Genomic DNA, 26,007 nt, shown 5'->3' with positions numbered 1-26,007 from the left:
GTAAAAAATCTATTATTTTTTTAAGGACAAACTGCTCTTTTGAATGGATGTGGATATGTGAATGTCAATATTATAAATACTGTCTAGAAGACTACTGGATCGCTGTTTTTATTATTATGTACAATATTATCATGGTTGTGGTTATCGAATCAAAATACACTTGTGACAATACGTTTGCAATAATTATTTCCCTGATACATAAAATTATTGTTTCATCCCTTCTATAGTATATTGCAAAATAACAGCAGCTACTGTTAATGACTATTAATTGATAATTAATGATTAATGTACTGGTGTTTAAAATACCGTGTCCTATTGATTTCTGTCAGGAAATAACCTACTGTATTCAGTCCCTTAACTCTGTTTACTGTAAATACAATATCCAGCCATGGTACAAGTTAACCGGATTCCCTTGGACTCCTGTCAACCTGCCCCTGACCAAAGAACTGAAACGTCTGGTCCAGTTCCCTCCCCAAGTATCCCCTGAAAAAAAAAAAAATAACCCCAACATTTTTAGAGGAGCATCTTGGAGGACTGGGGCTTAAGGCCTGAACCAGGGCAGTGCCCTGCACTCCGGCAACTCCCTCCGCGGCCACTGTCCTCTATACTGAGCGCTGGGATAAGACACCATATCCCAGTGCGATGCATTTTAAGGACAACTGACGTAGACTTAAGACGCATTTTAAGGTACTAGGAACTTTAATATGCTTTCTTCATTGGTTAGGCTGTTTGGGGCAGTAGATGCCTAGGTGCTGCCTAATGACCCTCTGGAGTTCTTCACGTCAAAACGCTGTGCAGAGGTTTCATTTTCTTAACATTCTCAGATCTGTTAAAATTAATTTTTGACCATTCCTTTAAATAAACATGTCAGTGTAGTGACATAGCATTTCATTGTTCTGTGTCTGCTTACACCAGCACTAAACCCCCTACACAAACAAAGCCTTAATAAACAGAATGCAGTCTAGAATGCTTCAGAAACATAATACTTCTCAGTGGTTCCTCTGTAATCAATTAGTGTATAATAAACTCCAGGAAAGCCACAGGAAGTTTCTGAGGTATCCTGTTATGTGACACTCACCCATGCATCTTTATTATTATTTTTCGGTAAGCGTGGAGTGTGCAGTACTGATATTATATGATGGTGTATTTGTGCTCAGTGCCGTGTATTGTTTTACACTCTCCCTTTATTTCCATGCTGTTAGACTCCTTTCCTTTTCCTGCCTATACAACGACAACTGTTTTAAATCTTCTTTGATGTCACGTGATACTCTTTTTTATTAATATATAGTAAGAAGGCAATCTTATAACGACTAATAAAAGAGAAACATTTTCTTGGCGTACAATCATTTTGCTGAGATGTATTTACTAAACTGGCAGTTCAAATGAAGCTTCATCGTTTCATGTCACCAATTTCACTATTCATTATAATGGCATACCTCCCAACTGTCATGAATTTTTGGGCACTGTCCCAGGAAGCTGTACCCCTTTTGCAGGCAGTGGGGAGCTTGGGCGGGTTGGGGAGATCCTCTGATCTGTGGTGTAAAATCAACGTAGAGCTTTGATGTTGAAGCGCAGACCACTTTGCCTCCTAGCGGCATGCCGTGGCATACAGTGGCTGTTCAGGTAAGGCAGGCGGGTGGGACACTTCTGTGGGCGGTGCGCCCCCACTTTTGGGGCTGCCACAATGGTCCCTATTTGGACACCTAAAATATTGGGTATATGATGGACCTATTATGGCCCAAATGTAATAAGGGCAGAGCTGCCTTTATTTTAGTATTTCAAGTGTGATTTATGTGTGTTCATGCTATTATTATTATTTATTATATTATTTAAGTGGGGCAGTTAACACGCATAACAAATATACCTTAATGCACACAGACACATCAGGAGTTGAGAACCCTGCCTGTTAGTTTGCCATCTAGCCTTATGGCTCTTTTATACAAAGTTCCTGGCAGGAATAGTGGGCTATTGAGAGCCTCGCTCGAGAGCTTACAATCTAAGCTTACAATGTTATTGTCCATTTACAATTTTTTTTGTTAATTTTGTATTATAATAAGTGTTACAGAATCTGCTGGAGGACAAAAATGTAATATTATTATTAATACCTTAAAACATTCTACAATGTCAGACTTGGATACCCCTGCTGGCTGCAGACATATTCGCCTCACTGCTCCCCAACTCCCTTCTCTTTTACGTTCATTCTCTAAATCTCTCTGACTCGGTAAACTGTGTGCCCAGGTATGGTCCGAGCCCCAAAATCAGGACTGTCCAGCACGAATCGGGACAGTTGCAAAATATGCTGTAATTGCACATATTTTGCTAGATGATTGGGGCTGTTCCTTTCAGTCCCCTCGCTTTTATTTGTGTGTCATATTGAATAGTAAGGGGATTAAACGTAATCTTCCTCCTCTCAGAAGCGTTCATTTTGGGGCCCCCGTCTATATTTCTTACTGTTCTATGACATATAATGTTGAATCTAGGCATGGGGAATATTTATGACTCCTGAGATTTCTGCAGGGAAAAATAACTTTTTCTCTTTACCCGCACTGACAGTGTAGGTTGTGTGATTTAGGGAACTAAATGACAAGGTGACCTCATCCTTGTGGTTCTCCTTTTAATCAAGATTTAACACATTGGTATCCTTCAGCACGGATCCTTTTAGTAGCCTTCATTGTCCCTGTTATATTTGTGATTTTACTACACTTTAGAAAGGGTTTTCATTTATAAATTACATTTAAAACAAATGCAAAGGGCAATAAAAATTCCAAATGTTTCGTTTTTGCTAAATCTTCATAATCTTGTACTGATAATTTTTGCCATTAGGGTAAGACATTTTATATTTTTTTTTAATAACACTTTTTGGAAACTTGGAAATATACTCAATGTTTTTAGGTGAGAATTTATATATTTTTATGGAAAAGTTGAACTTTAAAAAAAAAAAAAAGTTTAATCTTTTTAACCTTTTTGGAATTTTAATTTTAGCTAAGTAGCTATGAAAAAAAATAGCTATTAATGATTCTGCTATAATTTATTTGATTTTTATATGTATTATAATCTGCTTACATTTTTTGAAAAATATTTGTTAGTCAACGAGACTCCTGTTAATGTTCTTTGTTAATACCGGTAATTGTTCTGAAAATTGCAAATGTAAAAAGGTATAACCTTGTTGTGTAGCTCTGTTGGTGTTAGGCCAATATGAAGATAACCGCTAGGAAAGCAAATCTGTCTCGTTAAGGAGCAAGCGTTCTTTTGTATACTATACATTTTTTATTCCTCTATCTATTGTTAACCCCTTAATGACAAAGCCTGTACATGTACGGGCTCAAAATGCATTGTTTTCAATGGGTTTATGGACCGCCCATTGTCCTTAAGGGGTTAAAGGAGGAGTCCCACTGTTTTGGTGGCATAGTTGGCTTCATATGGTACTTAATGTATTTGCTCCAGTAAATTCCATCCTCAAGGCCTTTCCCAGCCATGCTTCGCTGGGCAGTACTGGTAGAAGAAACCTGTCTTTCAGATACATCATACAGCTTATTTCAAACCATTAGGGAAGGATAGTTGGTTTCAATAAATTTTAATTAAAAAAAATCTAATAAATGGTATTGCTGTTCCTTTCATCTATTCGTGTTTATAGGGAAAACCATCTATGTGACAAATCATCAAGTTACAAGATCATTATCCTGATTACAAATTTAAATGGTTTATAAAAGGAAAAAAAACAGAAAAAATTAGCTGAAGTGGCGACATAGCTCAAAATCATTTAATATAGCAAAGCGCTCTTTCTCTGCAGTGTTTTTACCAGCTCTTGTATAGAAAAAATATATTTATATTGCTTGCCTCTCCATGTTATTTGCATTGCATGATTGCTTTTAAATATTGCCTGTACTTGGTGATCTCTGAGACTGAGCAGTTTCAAATGAAAAAAAGTATTTGCTATTCATGTAAGTAAATGGGTGATATAGAGCATTGATTGTTTTTAAACAGATTCACACACTGGAAACAGTAGATTTTCTTTTTTTTTTTTTCTGTATGCGGTCAACGGCGAGTCAAAGCACTGTGTTAGCCATACAGTGGCTTTTTTGTCTCCTAATATTCAGAGGCATTTATCAAAAATCTCATATTAGAAGAAGTGTGGTATGATGTTGAGTTGGGACGTAGGAGGAAATTGTGAACACACACAGAGGAACAGACCCAAATGCAATTAATCTAGTCCAGACACCACATACATTCTGGAGATCTATCCTTAACAGTCTGTGGTCATCTGTACAACCTGGACATGTCACCTGACACCACATTTGTCTTGGTTTTGTACTCTTCCCCCCGGAGGCCGCAGTATGCCTAGATCCATGAGTAGGGGGTTGCTAAAATAAAAGAATAAAATAAAGTCTGACTGTGTGGATGGATGTATCCATAAAAATGTATGAACACATTATATGTTGTAACTTTTGTTGTAACTTTTGGGAGACAATGTGAGGCTCCTGAAGATGAACCCTTGAGACGTATGGTCCTGTACAAAATAAACAAGATAACAGATGATTACAGTACTATAGGCAGTGGCATATTTAGCTTGGGTGCTGTCCTAGGTAATTGTAGCACCCCCAGTGTCCCCCTCATACCTTGGCAGCAGAACAAGTTTTATAGATCCCCCATGTGAACCAAGAATCCAGGAAGCTCCATATGACATTAGGAGGGAGTGGGCATGTCAAGTCACTCATGCCAACATATTTTTGCTGATTTCTGTAAACATTTGGGGCAAAAAAAGCCATTTGCAAGCTACTGTTTTACTGGCCACACAGTGTTTACTACACTACTAAACTACATGTCTGAATTATTTATTTATTTAAAAAAATTGTGGGGGGGGGTTGCGGAAATTTAATCTATTTATCTATATAACACCAACTAGTAACATTACTACTAGTAGTAATAATACACTTAGTGACCTGCCTCCGTGGTTTATCTCAAATCCTTCTGGGCCAATAATAGTTTAGAATGTAAAAGGACTTTTTTGATTGTACAAGGTGCCCCCCAGTGAACAACATTCTCTTTCCCTTGTAAATAATGATGGGTAGTGAACGTAGTTCGTCATTTAGACTTTTATTGCTGGGAACAATTTTCTAGTTGCTGGTTAATGGCCCCAATAATACCAGATACTGTTGCGGACGTTGGACAAATGGAATACTCTTGCCACTGGCAATTTTTTTTATTGTGTGTGTTGAAATAGCATTCGCAACATAATAACAATATATAGAATTGTGATACTACATGTCTACCTCTCTGTCTAAATATGTATCTATCCACCAATGCATTTACATTCTGTGCTGGCCTAGGCCCGACCTAGGGCAGCACCCCTCAACCACCCCTCAACATCAGAGTCTTTTAAGACACGGAGCGCCTGGATATGACGTCACATCCCTGCGCTTCCTTCTAAAGCAGCCTGTGAGGGATGTGCTGAGACAGCACAGCATTCTTAGTGTAAATAAAAAATAACCGTCCCATTTAGCACCAGGATACTGGGGGGACTTGATTGCCCAAGAGACTACCTCCTCCCTGGACCTGCCACCCTAGGCCTTGTCGACTTAGGCCAGAATACGTCACAGTATCTATCTATCTATCTATCTATCTATCTATCTATCTATCTATCTATCTATCTATCTATCTATCTATCTATCCATCTACCTAGATATCTAAGTATTCTAAAGGAACAGAAGACCTGATAGTGATGAACTGATTTTGCCCAAATATAAGACATTTTGTTATTGCTGATTCAAGTTTGAATATCCCTTTACAGGCCCTCACATGACTTGCGACACGGTATGCATGTGTTTATTATATATGACATCGTGTGACAGCATGGCAGGTCTTCACAGAACTTGGCCGTAATATTTATTATGCAGATATCAGTTTAAATAATGCTAATAATGAAATGAAATAATGTTTATCCCAGCAGTTTATCTATATTAAGAATTAAACCCAAGTTTAACCAGTTTACATCTTTAGCCTCCACACATTTTGCATATAGGATCATACACACCCCATTCTGTCCAGGTATGGAACAATCTAGAAGTTAGGGTATTTACAAGGAAGTTAACAAATCAAACATAAGGAAGAAGCACAGAATATTTGAGCCATTTGAGGATGAGTGTTTTAATTTTACAAGAGTAAGAAACTTTATTACTGATGTGAGGTTTCTGTGGTCTCCTAATGCTGGGGAATTTTTATTTGCTGGAAACTGTGCTGTAAAACTCTGGATCATGTATCAAAAACTACCAAATCCAATGAAACATTTGCACACATTCTGTACGAGAATCCTTGCTTACATGATGGGACTGACACCTCAGTTTTAACCGCATGTTTATCTGTGTCCAAAATTTACAGCTACCTGGACATTTCTGGTTTTTCAGGATTTTTCACTGCCATTCTCTTTTGTTTGCACCAGTACATTCCATTGGATGTAATAGCATTTTTAACACTTTTTCATCTTAGCACTAGAATTACTTGTTCTACATAACCACACGTTCAGTTATAATTTAAGAAAAAAACATTGGAAAAAGTACAGTTAGCGACAATAGTAATTGTATGCAGTTGATCATTCACAGTATACATACTTAATATTAGATGTTTCTGGTTTTGTATATTAGATATGTGTAAACTAATTACATTCCCTGGCAATTAGTTTTAGATGAAAATCGAGGGGCATCTTTAAATCAAGAACTAAATTTGTTTACCAATGCCCACATTCACTCTCACTCACTCTCATTCACTCTCTCACGCTTTCTAATGTTTCCCTACCTTCTCTATCGACCACTTTCACACGTTCTTGCTCTTCATCTCTCTTTCCTCTTCTCTCTTTAATCTTTTACCGCCTATCTTCGTCGGCATCTCCGCGGACATAACCTGGCGCAAACTTTCACCAAAATGGCAGTGCTTCCGGTGACGATCCTCCAATCGGACCGAGAGAATAGCGCAAAGACAGAAGATGTGGAAGCAGAAGTGAAAGCAGAAGCATAAGTGGTCATCAGGGAAGGTAGGGAAACATTTACAAAGCGTAAGAGAGAGAATGAGAGAAGGGCCCAAGAATTTTAACAAATTTGCTAAAATTCTGTAAATTTTACAAATCCAAATGCACAAGTCTAATGCATAGGTTCATTTTATTTATTACATGAGTGAAATCTATTGATCATTCTCATATTCTAGAATGCTCTGGTTCTAAGTTGGTCCTCAGTCACAGTAATGATTATATACATCTTGGAAACATAATGGATTTAACTACCGTGTATCTGTGCATATTAAAGTGTGTGTATATATATATATATATATAGATATATATATAATGGAAGGTATAAACATATGTGTGTTCTTTTGGGGCAGTATCCGGTAATCAGTTACCATGTTCCTACTAATTTTTTCCCTCTCCAAATGGTTAATGGGGATGTTGCTGTCCAGAGGCATGGCCTCCATTTGGTCTATTGTCCTGGAATTCTCAGAGGGATCATTGGAGTGGTAGGTGTTCTGCCAGGCAGCTTATTTTGCCTTTAGCAGAAGGCAGCTCCTAGTAAGTGGTGTTAGGTTACTCTTCTTTTGCTGCCTCCCCTCCTCCCATGCTTTCCTCTATCTTGCCCACCTCCCAGCAAAGCCCCTCCTGACAAAACATGTCCTGTTTTGGAAAGTAGCTGCAGGGGGACTGCCAGTGGATTCCTGAATAGGCAGAATACATTAAGACTCCGATGATACCGAAGTGAGCAACACACTGTTTCATGCCTCTCCATCCATGAAGGCAACAACAATCTACCCAACCTCGGAAGGAAACGGCATTGGAGATGGCATCTTGAATTACAATCCACTTGTTCATTATTGCTTTCCATATTTCCCTGTTGTGGCTCAATGGGGCTGAATCACAGTATGCAGTGGGGGATATATGTTGACATTGTTAAAAAAAGGCCACTGTTGAGTTGACTTTTACTTGCTTTATCTACCCCTGGTTATTGTGCTGCTTCTATTGTGACTTAGCCATCCCACTATTTAAACTCGGTAAGAAAAGCCCCAGGATGGATGAGACATTAAGAGTATGTGTACAGAACAGAAAGTTAAGTAGGCAGCACGATAGACAAGGGACTGAACCGCTTACAACAGTTTCCTAGCCTGTGTTACTCATCACCAAACGTGGCTTCGAGTGCTTCCCAGACCACAAAAGTGATGGGTAGGAAGTTTCAAGGCAGTAAGTGGCAATCCTACTTTAAATTTGAGAGCTTCTCTTGCAAGAATAGTGAAGTTGGGTTTACCTAATGTATAGTTAATGAGGCGGTCAAATCCCTGGACCTGGACCTAGAAAATGATAGTAGAGTGTTTTCATCCAGCCCCTACTGAAAGCAGGAAGTGTATGTACGTATGTGCAAGTTCTATCCCACAACAAATTAACGTCAGATAAGTACCATTTGGCCCATCTACCTCTGCCCATTTTTCCATGCAAGGACCTTAAATCAGTGCTTGGTCTCATCTGAGATTCAGGATAGCCAAATGTCTATCCCATGCATGTTTAAATTTCACTGTATTAGCCTGTTTTAGCCTCTACCACTTCGGCAGGGAAGCTGTTCCATTTATCTACCACCCTCCTTACATTGCATCTAAGCCTCTGACCCTCTAGTTTTAAATTATGACCTCACACTTCTCCTTTTTTTTAAAATAAAACATAAAAAACGGCTATAAAACAAATGAAAAAAATATCATTTCTTGGAGACATTATTTAAGTATATTTTAATGCTGCAGTGTCTTATTAGTAACATTATGATCAGAGGTTCCATCCATTTGCCAGAGGTTCCATCCTGATTGTAAGCTCCTTTGAGCAAATCAATTCTTACCTTTTGTTTCTGTAATACCAAATTGTTATTTGATGTACTAATTATGTCCTGTTTACCCACGGTACAACACTGCAGAGTGTGATGTCAATATGACGCTGATGTTATTAATTATTTGGGTCTGTTTGCTAATATATGCATTATGAAGGGCAACTCCGGCGAGCAGCTGCAGCTTGGTTGGCCCTGGATCACGTGTATATCCATCAGCAAGATTTCTTGAATTGACCTAACCCATTTAAGTATGCATTTTCCAGGGTCAGCTCTTCTTGTAGCAAAATTTCACTAGGATTGACTCTTCATAGACGTTTGGAGTTGGAACTGCAGCCCTCCTGTAAACTCCTACTTTAGTGGAAAAGACCCTTTGTTGCTCCTGAAGTCCTGTCCCTGCCCCCTTCACACCATTTGGGGCCAGTGAGACTCCCCTGGGCCACATAAACCGGTGTGCTTATGGTCATAAATGTCATTAAAAGCCCAAAACCCCTTTAAAGTTAAAGGTTTGTTTTACTTGGCTATACAGCTGTGGCTACTCCACGGTTTTATTGTCATGCAGTAATGGACTCTTGAACCCCTAAACCTAAAGCCGTGAGATATACATTCACAACACCTTTTCATTATATGGTTGGGCAGTGAAACAGCTCCCTGATATTAAAACAAGAAAAGCACAATGAAACCCTGCACACATCTATTAACCCATTCATGATCTGATTTACATTATATATTTTTCCCAAAAGATTCTAATACATATAAGGTTATAGACCCTGGCTGGAGGATGTGCAGGGGGGGGGGTGGAAGCCTGTGTAACACCTATGGGGAAAAAGTATAAAAGTGTTTTTTTTTGTAATTTTATTTTTGGACCATCCCATCCCACTTATAACATGTTATGCAATAAAAGATCATTTGTTCTTCACAGAATAATGTAGCATTAGGGCAAGTCTATGTCATGGCAGCATGAATGGAAACTAGGTAGCTCCATCTTTCGGCGCTATTTATTTTATACTACTATGCTAACATAATTGCAAAAGGGTTTTCTAATGATCAACCGGCCTTACAAACTTAAACTTCCATTAGCGAATGTGCCATTGGAACACATGAGTGATGGTTGCTGATAAAGGGCCCCTGTACGCCTGTGAACATTATTTTAATGGACATTTGCCGTTCTTCCAAAAACATTGACATTTTTTAGGTGACCCCAAACCAAAATGAGCCCTACAGCGAACCTATCTTTTTTTTTAACTGCAAACCCTCTTGACCCCAGACGCATGCTGTAAGGGCAAGGGTGATGGGAGTTATCCCAGAACAACTGTATTTCTCCATATCCCCACCATAGGCTAGTGCTTTTCCTTCGCAATTAACTTGTAACACAATCCCTACTGCTGGAACCTGAAAACTTGCATTGATTTCCAGCGGCCCACCGATGGCACAGGGCTTAAAACATTTTAAACTCGACCGCAGCAATAGAAAGACTTCTACACGCTTGAACAGATCCCTTTAACCTCCCTCTCTCCCTCATGTCCTTTCATAACCAGCTCCTCTCTCTCTCTATATGAGCCTTGCAGGTCTTCTTGTGACCAAGCTCTTTTCACTAGGACCTTCCAGATATCATCTCAACACTTTTTCTTCACATGCATTGCCTCCAGGGCACCAACAAGCACACGGATGACTATACTGTAGCAAAACTAGAGCCAATGAATGCATGATTGGTCACTTTTTCTTCCCTGCTGGCTAATATAGTTTTGGAAGAAGTCTAAAGCTGGAGGGATGTGGTAGGGGGAGGGGAGGCAGGGGGATGCCCTAGAGATTGCAGCACAGGCAGCCTGCTGTCACACTCTCCCTCTCTCTCTCTCATTCACACACACACACATTGTCACAGTAAGAATGCTGAGCCCCACACACAACCAAGCTCTGGTCTCCTTGTTTTTCCTTGGTCTGGATTACTAAAGCCCACCAACTTTAAAGCAGCATGTTCTTGGAATCAGGAGGTAAGGAAATGATTTTCTAAGCAATTTTAGCTGGTGAAGAATAAGTGTTCTCTGGCAGGTTAAGATTTCTGGATGATCCCTGTTGCTAAATGTTCCAGGAGCAGCTGCCCTGTATCAGCATTATCTCCTTTCAAACCTTTTGTTGTAAGAGAAGGGGTTACCAAACCCTTTTCCAGTACAATAGCACTGTAGGGGTTATGGTTGTGGTAATTAAGAGGGGTTAATGTGTGCCTTAGGTTCTATTTATTTATTTTTATACATAGATGTTGCAGTAAATTTAGAAATAAATCAAAACTTGTTTCGGAATATTGGTATGTATATATATATATACATACCAATATGTATAAATTAATATATATATATATATATATATATATATATATATATATACTGTGCCTGTCATTTGTTTTCCATTCTGACACTCAATAGTTTTTGAATTGCAATTTTGTGCCCTTAAGTTTCTTACCGGGGTTTTAAAAGTTTTTTTTCCAAAAACATTATTATTTGGTTAACTAGTTGTGACAATTTGTATCTTTATACTTAGTGTCCTTCGTACAAATTTCCTCTGAAATGCATGGTCTGTCCGATGCAGAACTGAAAGTCTTTTGTAATATCCTTTAATTATGTATATGTAGAGTTCTGATTCATGTGATGATTCCCTTAATCGTCTAATGCAAGTACATTATTTGGCTAAATGCACTGAAAGAGAAGTCATTGCATTTGAATGGCCATTGCTTGTAGGTGATACATTCTTTGTATATGTGTACAAAACAATTCTGTGTGTACGCGGAATGTGCTGAAACCAGGATACATAGACCCAAGAATGTCACACATGTGGCACTTGCCTGTCTCGTATCCATAACAGGGATAAACACTTTTATACCTATTTCGAAAGTTGTTTTTTTTTTAAACCGGTACATAATTCCTCTGTGCCTAATCTGTATGCAGCGCAGCCAAAGCCTATAATCATATAATTAGAGGTCATGTGCTGTTGAAGTTATGCATGTGAGATACAGAGCTGACTCTGCTAGTTAAACTCATTCACAACACTGGGAGAATTCTTTTTGCTGTGTTTGCATGTGTTGAAGCTCCGTTGCGTGCCGTGGTCCGGTGTGGTTTTGTGTTTTACTGGATAGGGTCTTTCAGCCAGCATAGATTGGAGATGGCCAGCCAACTTGCTTGCTAACCAGATACTACAGATAACCTATAACTTAGTACGTTATGGGTTTTTCCTGCAATAAGAGGATGGAGATATCATAAGGTGGGGCGATCAGTTATGGAAAGTATCCCAAAGTTTTACGTTCTTTAACACAGAAGAAGTTAACATACGTGATTGTCCTCCGTGTTTAGTCAACAGCAGTGATTGTGCTTTGTAATACAACCATTGTATCTTTTCTTGCAGTTCCCAATTTGCTTTGATTTGGTTTACTGGTGCTGTGAACTACTTTGTTGTCTACACAATATTAACTTGTTCGGTTCCATTTTTCATATTCAAGGGAGCCTGATTTGTTTAATATGTTGTCAGTTGTGGCATTAGCAGTTATGGCGGTTGGCAAGGGTAATGCCCCCACCAGTTTATCAGTTAGTGCAAAATGTGTTTTTTTTTTCACCAGGGCTTGTGTATTTGTGTAAAATTTGTGTCCATGTCTTAGCAAGGGGCTTCAAGTTGTACCAGTCAAACAGCACTCTGAGACTGCATGCCTTTCTAGAATTTCTCATGTGGGAACGGAAAGCAGTGAAAATAGCCATGTTTACGACCAAATATCCTACAGATGGTCAAGTAACCAAAATGGAGACAAATGGTGGCTGCTGAAAATACAAAGTGTTCTGAGGGTTTTCTTTGCCCAGCAGCGTGGTGTGGAATCATACAGTATGGGGAAGCATACATTATGTGGAAGCATACATTGTGGGGTATACATGCATGGCGTGGAGCTGCCATACCATTTATGTGTTTGATCCCTAGTATCAGCACAATAAGCGTAATAATAATAATAGTACCGGCTGGCAGACAGCCTCGCTGGAAGGTGCCGCTTCACATGATTATATGAAATATTTGCAGCCTTGCTGGCCTGAGACAGCGGGGATTTATAAATATGTGTCTGGTAGAACAGTGCTGTGATTAATTCCTGAGCTGTATACATTTTGGAAGCGTCATTGAGATTAAACCCCTTATCATCCAAACTCCAGCTGATTTGTAGTATGCTTCAGCCTTATACAGAATACAACTCTTATATAACAACACTAAACTAGCTACACTCATATAAGCGTAAAATTTCGCTTTGTGACGTTAGTGTCAGTCATGGAAGTTTGCACTTCCTGTTAACTATTTCATTGCCTGCGTTGCTAGACTTGGTTTCTACTTCCCTTTGACACTACAGTCAATTGTAGATTGTTTAGTAGTATAATTACACGGACTAATGGAGATGTGCAATCTTTCTTCCATTTTCTTTATTGAGTTTATGCTTAAAAATGTTTTTTTTTTAGCTATAGGAACGGCTGTAACTTGGGTTACATCGCGCTTTGAATCAGCGAGGCTTGTGTTTTTGTTAAGACTTCTCCGATAGAGGGAAAACAAATACAATTGTAATATGCTACGCGTGTGAGTCTGGAAGAAATCTCTCTACATTCCCACGGGAGATCTTGTGTTTCATATTAAGTCTCCAATTATTGCACACATGGTGAAATCTATTTATATCAACTCCGCTTAGATGGGTCCTGTTGGAATTACTGAGTGTATTACTGAGATTACGCAGATTCCACACCTCCCGCTGGATTATTTGATGTGACCAGTGCGCTGACTGTTCATTTCCAATGCCTCCATAAGACTGCACAGCATGGTATCCCCAATCCTCGGCATCGAGAAGCTGGCACTAGACTCTGATGTGTACGAGATCATTATGCAGCGATTACATTGCAAACATATTATTTGCTGTTCCACAAGAGAGCTTGTCTGCAGGGGAGAGGCTCCGTCTTAACGAAAAGAAAGCATGCTAAAGCGTGTGAACATGTCAATTATATATATATATATATATATATATGTATATATATATAATTTCCTGTACTGTAACTTTCATACACGTATACGTTCCTTTGATATGTGATGGTTTTCCAAATGGTGGTATCATAGTGTATGAATCGAGAAGAACGACAAACATAACTAGCTGCCTTCTATAACCCAGTGCCCTTAGTATTGTAGAAACTTGTTCTAGCCTGTGGCAATACATTGTACACACTCGGAATAGATATAATGGCATGTAGAGTTTGCAATGCCTTGATGTGTCAAGTGTTTATAATGATCGCATTATTGTACTATAAAATATTAATTACACATATCCCATAGTGCCCTTTAACTCATGGAAGGGAAGGCACCTAACATGATCCACTAGTACGTTCTTGTAATGTTTGGTGTTAGTGTAAAAGCTTATTTGACCTTCTGGAGCTCCAGATGCCTTTATCAGTATAGTCATTCTCCTGGTCACGGTCAGTAAGTGGTTTGAATTTAGTAACTTGGTATTAAGTGTCTACTAGCTAGATGCTACATTTTGTAATGATACCTTTTCACGCCTCTTAATTTGATTAACAAGGAAAGGTTACTCAGATAATCATTGTCCTGCAGAAGACCTGTAATTATGGTGTCCAAATGTGGTTTGTGTTTAGTATTAGCAAGAGGGAGTTGAAGTGGAATGAAAACCCATGGCAGAGGGGAATTGACGTGTCTCCATGGCTTGTTTTGTGTGTGTGTGTGTGTTCAGATTACACCCAGCATCTCATTTCTCTGTTGTGGTTAATTCGTATGATGCTGTCATCAGACAAGTGCAAATGCCCCAATGCTTTACAGTCATCTGTAAAATAACAACTACAGCTCATCCCTGTTACATATCAATGCCTAACCCAGGCCCGTGTAGGCAAATGGCAATATGTTCTACCTGCAATGATTTTGTATATGGTGTCCTGCATAATAAGAATTATGTTTTTAAGTTGTGTTTTTTTTCAGCCATTACCCCTGTGTTCTAGTAAAATGTAGAAATCGATCGGTGTGTCAGTCTTTATGGCAGATTTTCTGTAATGCAATAAAAACACAAAGAGTGCTGGGTTTAAGTCATTTATTCCTAGCTCTTCACAAACCAGAGAGTACTTGTACTCTGTGTCATTGACATATATCCGTAGTGACTTATAGGCAAATTCTACCAACATTCATTAACAACGCATTATAAAGGGTTAATCTTTCTTTAGAAAAATGGCTTTCTTTGCCTTAGTGAAAAAGTAGAAGTAATTCAACTCCCCTAGAACCGTTTAGTGAATAAATCCACCATAGATGCAGGTTAACATATACCCGCTGCCAACTTGTTATTGATGTGCTTACAGGCATTAACATTTTAGTTGTAGGATCTTCAAATGCCAGCCAATAATGTTTTCGTGCACGGCACACGTCTGATTTTCTTGTCTGTGCTAAAATATATGCTTACTAACCACACAAAAATAACATACAGAGGACCCAATTAAAAGGGGCTCGAGGGAGGTAGCAGATGTTTGTGATTTCTGCTAAGAACTATTAGGTAATGACTCACTTACTATTCTACACATACAATTCCAATATGTCAGTTTGAAAAATAGTTACTACAGTAATGCTTACTGCCTCGCAATACTAATGCAACTTACATTTAACAGCTATATGGTTATTATTCTCTGTGGTATAGAACAATAGAATTGTTCATTATAAGGTCACACGGCAATATTGTGTGTGTCAGGTGTGCAGTAATATGCTTTTGGAGGGATTTAATGGACAAACAGAGCATTTTTAACCATCCATCTGTAGTTCCAGAATGATATTTAGGTTTTTTTGTAATTTATAGATAAAGCACAAGCATTGTTTTTTATGGATCAAAATATTACATTGGCTAAAGGATTTGTCCTTTTGTTACATTGCTGTCTGATTCCTTAGGGTATGTAGCCAGGAAAGCCTAAAATAACTAGAAGTAAGGTGCAGCCCTCAGCTGCTGTAGATGAAAAAGCCATTGGCCTACTAGTCGGTGTTAGCCATACCTAGGAACTCTGCAGGGTTTACCTGGTGAGTCCGGGTGAAGCAGTGCTTCTCGGGGTCTCTGGATCACGGTGCAAAATCTCCAGGTTGTGGGAGTGGTGGTTAGGCACACCCCACTTCCTGCCCATTCCCCCTTAACCCCAAACAAATTGAAAGTGTGGCTAGCCCAACCCACAAACATTAGCCCCACCCACAAACCCCCCAAAGCAGGAGGGCTCACAGTGTGTACATGGCACGTGCACATTGACCGTACTCTTGATATGTAACACATTTCTGACTTCTGTGCACTGCAGTGTTTATTTCACATGGTACTCAGGCACAGAAAACCAAAACAAAAAGGATATGAAGAGTGCGTAATTGGTGAAAAGGACCATCTGTTTTGACAATCTTTTTAAATCCTGTTGCTGCGAGAGTTATGTGAACTGTTTAATGTTTTAAGACTGCTGATGTGCTTACGAAAATCACATTCCGAATGACAAGCAGTTTGGAGCTACCATGGAATGTGGTTTAATACGCTGCCTTTTAATTACAGGAACAATGCAACACACAAGATCTTCAGTGAAGCTCTAAATTCTGAGGATGGAGCCTCACTGGTTCCACGTCCGAGTTATTTCAGTAATGACAGTTAATGAGGCTAAGTTGTTTTGTGCAGCCGCTTCTCAGAATACACGCAATCACTACAGCGTTAAAAATAAACTGCGACAGCATCTCAAAGCAACAGTCCACCCTCATTCTCATTTCGTTTTTCCGCACTAGCGGGTACAATCCAGCATTTCTCACCCACATCCCCTCCCCAAAAACCACAAAAGAACATAAGTGGTTAATGTGGTACGTGCCTGAATTACTACCGGAGGTAGCAGGCTTGGGTGTCAAGGCGCGGTACTGTGCCATGGAGGCTTCACGACACAAGGTTCACTTCCCAGTGACATGTTCTCCCTTGACATCAGTGTCACAAGGACTTTGGCAACTGCTGCGCGGCAAATCACATCCACAGTCTGATGCCTTCTATCATGTTCTCAGCAGAATGGTCCCACTATACGCGTTGATCAGCTACCTCCTGTCATTTTAGTAGACAGGGGCAACACTTCATTAGGGGAGTTCCAGAGCAATGTGGCGAATCAAAGTGTGACACACCATGTCTCTTTGTGTGTATGTTTTAGATCAGTCCATATCGCCTTAAGTGTATTTTTGTTTGCTTGCTTGCTGTGCGCTTTTGTCACTTTTTAGCTCATCATAGGCATACAGAATTGTTGGCAGGATACCCTTCTCCAATTCACTTACATGAGCTGGAGCAACTCCTGTCCCGCATTGAACAGATCTAACACGGCTGAAACAGCTGTATGTAGATGGAGCACGCGGGTCATCTGCTTCCAAGCCTCAAAGCTGTGCTTAAAACAGAAGGCATATGCAAATGAGGTAGAAATCAAAAAGTGACATACATGCCATGTCCATACTCCAAAAGAGTATGTTTTTCGCAAACTAATCACTTTAAAAAAGTAAAATAATAAATAATAATAATAAATAATATATACCAATAATATTAGATCTATTTAGATATATTTAGGTTTTTCTTTTGGAATAAGTATGTTTTTTTAATATGTTTTCATTGTAATTACTTCTATCCTTTTTGATTAAATATCTACATGTAAGTATTAATGGTTTACAAAACGATGTTATGTTTTTATCCGCACCATTTTCAATAACTGTACGTGTGAAACAAGCTTTTCATGCTTTTGGGTGCCAGAGACCCAAGAAACCCACTTGCTGTTAAACAGTTAATCAAGAATTATTTTGTTTTCTCCAGATGCTTTGGTTTAAAGAGCCCTGTGCATGTTTTGCAGGCTAGATTAGATGTCAGGGACACTTCCCATGCCAGGGGAACGTGAGGAGTACAGCTCATTAAATATACTTACGTTTGATTGATCGAGAATATCTAATCATTAATGAACGTTTAACCTCAGACGAAAACTGTTATCCACGTTTGGGTGTTCTTTACAAAAACAAAAAAGTTGGATTAATGTGCCTCAAAGTGAAATATCGCTTTGTTTATCAAAAGAAAGGCACAAAAAAGTTGGTATCACAATGCATGATTAATGCAAATATAAGTCCAATATGACCTGTAAGTTCTGAGCATTGACAAGGTGCTGGCAAAAAACTGTTCTAATATTAGTATAGGTGGGATAGGTTTCACAAGTGGGCAAAGTTAGCCCCGGAGAGCATTACTTGGGTTTGGAGTGGGAGGAGTTTTGGGTGTGGCCAAATGGCGCTGCCCTGCCCTGGAGAAAGGAGAATGACCCAGAGGGACCTGGAGAACTGGAGACTCCAGGTCAAACCTGGAGAGGTCCCAAGTATGTCTATTAGTTATCTGAAAAATATCCACATGGACCGTGTATTGGTTTCTATCCAGCCGGGGGATATTGTTTCTGAAATTCACAATGGATTCACTAGTTTTCACTAGAAAAAATACAAAGGTGTAACCATGCCTAAACATAATTATGGAGATGAAAGGCTTATAAATAAACTCTGGAGAAATAACAGTCAGTTCTGAAACTAGGTGTAATTATCACAGGGTCTGCTAAGTTTAACTGTCACATCAGCTTATATTTTCTCGAACTTCGTGCAGGGTGTCAGTTCTTCCAGAAGGGGTTAAAACCCAAACTGTTTGATTGGGTGCAGAATGAATGAGTCTGTTACTTCTCAGGAACAGCCTGTGAGCATTAACAGGAAAGGGGGGAGGAGCGGCCTTATCAAAACTTATTTAGATGCTAATCCCCGTGTTCCTTTGGCATGTTGTCTTAGGTTTATTTATATTACTTTGGAGGAAAGGTTGGAAATAACACATTCAAACGTGTATCGTCTTTCCCTGGGACGATAGAAATCAAGTTGTTTTATGGCTCTGTAGTCAGGGAGAGTGGAGTAGGTTACTGAATAATATAATTATAACTACTGTTTTTATGTGGGGAGAAGGTCAATTGGGTTGATTCTGTGTGAATATACCAAATAAATGTAAATATCGGATGATATTTTAGAATACAAAGGTATTCCACCAACCTTGTATATATGAGTACTTCTACTGACATAACGCCAACATATAAAGCCAAACATGTAGCATGTTACAGGTGTCACGATACTGTAGGCATACAAACATAAGAGCTATAATTATTATGAAAATACTAGAGGCCACTTACCAGCAGAGCTTACAATTTAAACGACGTAGTTTTTTTGGCTAAACACTAGCAAGCCATGTTTCTTTAAAACAAAGCGCATGTATGTGTCTATAATGTTGTGCTAGAATACTTATGATGTTTCATAGAGATGAAACCATTCAAACATACGCTGTTATTTCAGCTGCGGAGCATGCACATATTTTCCCAGAAGTGTATTTCATTTGTTTCCCTATTAATAAAAATGTATAGAATTGTAAACATGACAAATATCTGCAAAAACATAAAACAGATGTCTTTGAGAACTGGATGGAGGAATAATACGTGCTCAAAGACGCGTAGCTTTTCTGTGGTCATTTTTTACAAGACGTTCTTTCGAAATATAATTGTTACAAATGACTCCGATAGTTTATACTGAAAAGTCGTGTTTTGAAGTATGATGTACTTTTCCTTAAATAAAATAAACTACTAATAGCAGTTAACTATTGATCTGGCTATTGTTCACCTGAGCCTGATTTTAGGTCTAAATAATAATATAATCACTTTGGTCGTCAAGAATTCCCTTCCAATTTTTATTTAATTTGTATTATGTGATGCAAAAAATCAGTATTTTTTTTTTTACATGTCTGTCACCTTGAAGAACAGCTAAAGCCAATAATCTAATACAGATCAAACCATAGTCTTACTGAACATGCTGTGAACATTTTATGGGATATCTTCCCCACCAAATGGGTTTCCAAGTTATTAGGGGTAGGCAGCATGTGTCGGCAGCTGCAATTACCGGGTAGCTCCTATAACGTCTGTGAGTTATTGTTCATTAAAAAGATGAATTGGAATGTGAAATGTATTCAGGTTTTATGGAGGGGATCTAAGCCATAGCTTGAAGCACAATATAGGCCCAATAATGCATTAAACTAGAGGGAGTTTTGCTCCAAGACTAGTCGAGTTGACAATTCCCTGATTAAATAGTCTAAAGCATTAATATCTACAACTGAGTATTTAATTCTAACCCACTACATGTAGGTGAGGTTATTAAAAATACTAAAACTGTCACATAGAGACAAATATCATTCAGACTTGTTTTATTGTTTTATTTGCGAAATATTCATTAAAATATTGTATATATTGTTAGGTTCCTCTATTCAGCCTGAACATTTTGAGGTTATGGACCTCTCAATTGGCAAGTCATGGAGTGGAGATGCACCTTTTAGTCCTTTTGCATAATTTATCTGCCATACAGATACCACTCGTTTATTGACTACAGCAGCTCGTCTCTCGTTTTTTGTCCATAGTAAACCCAAAATCCCTTAAAAAATAACTTAAATGGTCTGCAGATGGTACATGCAAAGAGTTTAGAGTATTGAGAAAGTGAACCCTTTTTTCCATGGTATTACACTTCTTCTAAAGCATAACTTTATGAAGCCTCCTGTGCTTCTAGTAATCTGAATACATTAAATTGTATTCTTGCTATATAGATTCATTATATCAATTCTGTTAATGTGGAGATACCATCATCAAACCATCATCGCCTCTTTATATAGTAACTCGCCCCATCACGGAGACCTCCTTTGTTATGGGGTAATAAATATCCAAGGAGAAAAGACAGAAATGTCCTTGCTGCATGCAGGACTGGGTACATTCTGGCTAAGCATCCACAGCAATGGGAATGCCATTAGTTTTCGGTCTCTTCTTCATGCATGGAAGACACCTAAATGGTCCTGAAAGCTTGCAATCCATTTCAGTTAACCAATAAATGTATCATCTTTACCAAATTTGCTTTTGCTCTTTCTACGGCTAACCCGGCACATCTCTATAGTTCTATGTGTATCTGCTGGTTGCGATGAATCCTTATTGCTCTGTCATCAGCTGTTTTATCTCTTTTTTTCTTACATCCAAACCTCATCAACAATTTATGACATCAATTTGTTATGCAGTGATAACGCACAAATGGGAAGAGTTCCTTATAACGATCATTCCGCTGAGAAGATGACTCCCCCTCTTTACTTGATTGGGAACAATTCCGTTGATGGCTCAGATATTACAAATCATTTTATTTGCCCAGCACTGAAGACAGTTTGTGTGTTAAATAAAAAATGGACTCTGTGCATTTTAAACTTAGGTGCTTAAAGTGGAAAATTAATTAGCTATAAAAATGCAACTGCAATGAGTTAAAAGCAGTGGAAACATCCAGCCATTGATTTCCTTTTTCTGTATACGTGGTGTATTTTAAATAAAGAATAAAGTTACTAATGCATATTAATCAAATGTGTACGCATTAATACATGTGTATTTAATATATGTTCTTGTGAGTGTGAATGTAACTGCTTATATATATATATATATATATATATAGATATATATATAGATAGAGACATATATAAATATATATATATATAATCGGACTTGTAGATAATCGCATTCTTTTTTAACATCAAGCCAAAGTCCGTTTCTATATAAGCTACAGATGAATATAAATGTAAGCGTGCATGGGGAAAAATTGAGGAATTGCCTTTATTTTTGGATTAGTTGCAGCTAATGAGGTTAACGCTGTGATTGTAGCAACAAACTGCTTTTTCAGGGCGCTGGATGATTTCCATAAGAAAAATGTGACTTGAATGTCTATCTTTTAAACACATGTTCCATTGCCCCTGTTTTTATGGCTGTTTATTTTCTTACAGTGACAGTAAAACTGACGGATAGCAGGGAGCCCTGGCTGTGAGAAAATAGAGCAGAATACCTTTAGACAGCAGCCAGCCATGCGGAAAGCAACTTTGGCAGGGTTTTTTTTCTTCACCTTCTTCCCAACCCCCTGCTTTTCCCTCTATTTGCCCTCCCCTCCTCTTTGGTGCTCCCCCCTACCCCATTTTCCTTTTATGCCACTTTGGGGCATGGCTCTGCCAGAAAGCTTTGTCCTCCTCTGCTGCGTGGTATACTCTCTGGCTTTGTTTTATTTTCGCTCTATATCAGTTAAATAGTAACGCAAGTTGCACACCATATGGATCAACTTAGCATTTGCTTATCTCGTGGTATTTTCTTTTTATTTGAAACATCTGAACTCATAAACAGGCATGCTGGCGGGGAGGAGGGGCAAATGGTACAAAAGCTGTTAATTTAATTACCTAAAACATTTACGTCTTTTTTCCCACCCCTTTCTGTTCTTTTGTAAAAACACATATTTTTGTTTTATGTAATTAACTTTTTTTGTAACTACTATACTGTTTATATTAGGGATGTATACTTTCGTTTTTTCATTTTGCTTTCCATTTGTTATGCAAATAAACTCACTGCAATAAATACAATGGTATTTGGGGGTGCAATAAAACACCATACAACCCCAATATACATAATATTGTAAGTCATAATCTAAAACTAGAGGGTTTTGGCGTTGAAAAGTCATAAAGAACAACAAGACTAATAAGAAGGCATCATTTATTTCCAATATATCTATAAACTATGTAGAACAGCAGATGGACTCTCGTCCATGGTGTTCAATATGTACCATTGTTCCTAAGTGTAACCATAACCTGGCAAAGATATTAACTTGTATTAAAAACACAAAACAGTGAATGAAAGTGAACATTAGGTAATCAGTAGTATTATAGACTGTTGATTGAGCTTTGAGTGCTGGAGGCAGTGAGTAATGCTTTGTTCAGTGTTGCATACTTCCCTGGCACTCGAAGGTTTAAGCATTCATGCTGACTCAGTTTGTGGAAAATTGCCTTATATGAACATTTTCTGCTCTAGCGCTGCCAATTTTGCTCAGTGCACCTTCCAGGTCTCTGGAGCAGTGACAGGGTTGTGCCGGTCATAGTTGGAACTTGATTGCAATTTCACTCCGGCCGACGAATAGTTATTCCCTCACATGCACTCTACCTCCTGAGCTCATGTACACCTTTACTTTATGTGCACTCTACCTCCTGAGCTCATGTATACTTTTACATTACACGCACTCTACCTCCTGAGCTCATGTGTACCTTTATATTACACGCACTCTACCTCCTGAGCTCATGTGTACCTTTACTTTATGTGCATTCTACCTCCTGAGCTCATGTATACCTTTATATTACACGCACTCTACCTCCTGAGCTCATGTATACCTTTATATTACACGCACTCTACCTCCTGAGCTCATGTATACTTTTACATTACACGCACTCTACCTCCTGAGCTCATGTATACCTTTATATTACACGCACTGTACCTCCTGAGCTCATGTATACCTTTATATTACACGCACTCTACCTCCTGAGCTCATGTATACTTTTACATTACACACACTCTACCTCCTGAGCTCATGTACACCTTTACTTTATGTGCACTCTACCTCCTGAGCTCATGTACACCTTTACTTCGCACGCACTCTACCTCCTGAGCTCATGTATACCTTTACATTACGCACACTCTACCTCCTGAGCTCATGTATACCTTTATATTACACGCACTCTACCTCCTGAGCTCATGTATACCTTTATATTACACGCACTCTACCTCCTGAGCTCATTTGCACCTTTACTTCGCACGCATTCTACCTCCTGAGCTCATGTATACCTTTACTCTTCCAGGTATGTTTCCAAACACCATATACCTCTTATTGGTGTTCCATACAACTAGAACATTAGAAACATAATTATGTTATGATATAGTAATTTGCCTTATTCAGACTTTTTTGCTGGAACACTTTATTGCCATGTGACACATATGCACTGAGGTTGCTATAGAAACTGAAACGCTTCTGAAAAGTTTCTGTGTTGTTTTTATGTTAGACCTTCAGAAGAAATAATACGATTTCTCAAGGTCTGCCCCCATCCCCTGGAATGCCTTAAGGGATGCCTATCGAATGACAGGCGAACGCTCTTCCTCTCTGCATTTGGACTGTTCTTACATCCAACAATATTATTATGTATCTTGTGTGACTGGTCCATGGCACTTTTACCTCTTGTGTAGTATACCATAACTCCTTCTAGCTCGGAAAGTTTGTTTAGGAAGGGCCCTCCTTACCTTTTGTTTCTACTTGTTTTGCACTCCTTGTTATATCCTGATTACCCATTGTACAGTGATGCAGAATATGATGGTGCTATATAAATCAATAAATAATAAAATGACAGTACCTTTCAGTCTACTTTCTGTGTTGTTAGCTAGCAAAGATTTATCGGTCATGATCATACCTGGGAACTCTACGGGTTTTGCCCGGAGATTCTGGGAGAAGCTCCTCTTCTGCAGGGTGACACCCGAATCCTCCAGGGAGCAGGGTCCTGACACGCGCACTCCCTGCCCATTTCCCGCTTAAATAAGTGGGTGTGTCCTGCAAAGTCAACAGGAACGCCCACCGACATCAGTGGGAACGCCCACCGACATCAGTGGGAACGGGAAGCCATACCCTAAGTAGAAATCGTTGTTCTGTTCATAGTTCCCTGGCTTGTTTTCGGTGACATAAAGGCATTAAACTGGTCTGGCCATGGTATACGAATTTCTAAATGCCCTGTAGTATCTTCTTTTTGCCCTATGTTAGATACTCGTTTGCATCTTGTTTAGCTTTATTGCACTCTAGTTTCTGCTAATCTAAAGTCATACTGAGCCAGCTGCTATTCTCTACCACCCTACCCAAGCCCTATTTGCCTATTGACAGCGCTGCGGAATAGGATGGTGCTATATAGATAAATAATAATTAAAAAAAATAATCTCATTCTATTTGAAGAAGAGGTCTCTGCTGTCCTGGAAGTTTATGTGAAATTACACATTTTTTTGTTGGCTTACCAAAAGTTGTGCGTCCTTTAGTGGTATTAGACATCTGTTAAAACGATTTTGTTATTATTTATCCTGATTTGGTTCTTAGTGTATTATGGTGTATTGTGTTGTGTTTTTGTACCAGCTACTAAATCTCGTTTTAACTTCTCAAGTGGACTGATGTCCACTCAGTGGGAAACAATTATTCCACTGAACTGTGTTTTTGATGCAGATGAGGCTGTTTGTGAAGGGGAATTATATATTTAAAGAAAGTAATTACTGATCGAGAAATGAAAGGGCTGCACATTCAGCCAGAAAAGTTCAGTATTTCTAAAACCCGCTATTTGTTTACATACTATCAAAATAAGCATGGTATACATTTTTAAAAATACTCTAAATTAATATTTGGGGTTAATATGTGAATTGCATATTGTATACTGCTATTACAGTATTTCTGCTCCAATAAGGGAAGCTTATGGGTAAAAGATATATTGTGCTGGTTAATGTAGAAGGAATCAGAATACCATTCCTTAAACTTATCGGAGTGATGGTGGTCAAAGCGATGTGGGGCAGTCTGCACTATATATTTAATGAGTGCCCTATAAGTTTCTGCCATATATACTGGTCAGTCTCAGAGCCCTGCCGCAAAACACCAATGGTGGTGAGACCCCAACGAACCGTAATGTGGTGTTGTTTTGATGATTTCATTTGGATAATAGAAGGTTGTCTGCTTCTCTGTGTGTTAAGTTTTACCCGTCCTGTCAATATAATATCACCTCTAGAAAATGTTTTGGGTGACATGATTTATGTCGAGTTTTTTTTCCATTTTATATAGATTATCTCTAGAATGTGGAATCTTGTTACTCGTTCTTTTTTGCTCTGAAATCTAGAGCCATTTGGGACTTTTTCGCTGAGAGGTGGGGGTGGGAGAGCAGTTTAGCATCTTTGTTTACTAGTATTCATGTCCCCTGAGGTTTATTGGAAGATTTGCTGCAAGAATGGCATAACTGAGCCTGATTACACACCCCTGGGACCTGCTCAAGCTGTGCTCTCATGTGTTTGGTGTAGGTAATGCTATCTGTTTAATTATAGTGGGTTTGTATTTATGTCCATGTGTGTGCGGATGAATATATATTTGTGTGTGTGCGTATACGGTGGGTGCGCGGGATATATGGTGATCCTTTACCTCTGTGTGTGTGTATGTATATATATATCTGTATATATATATATAAAAATATATACATATA

The 26,007-nt window shown here is 38.7% G+C and overlaps 1 protein-coding gene across 1 annotated transcript in view; it reads left to right on the top strand.

The window, feature by feature from the left end:
* Positions 1 to 10,715: 10,715 nt before the first annotated feature.
* LOC128473552 (fidgetin-like) overlaps positions 10,716 to 26,007 on the top strand; it is a 39,224-nt gene continuing 23,932 nt past the window's right edge. The window contains exon 1 of the mRNA XM_053455807.1: positions 10,716 to 10,831. The gene's annotated coding sequence lies outside the window, so the exon portion shown is untranslated. The remainder of the gene's footprint in view (positions 10,832 to 26,007) is intronic.

Source organism: Spea bombifrons, chromosome 2 (assembly GCF_027358695.1).
Source record: "Spea bombifrons isolate aSpeBom1 chromosome 2, aSpeBom1.2.pri, whole genome shotgun sequence".
Classification (NCBI taxonomy): Eukaryota; Metazoa; Chordata; class Amphibia; order Anura; family Pelobatidae; genus Spea; species Spea bombifrons.
The sequence above is the reverse complement of the archived record's forward strand: the minus strand, read 5'-3'. Positions and strand labels throughout refer to the sequence as shown.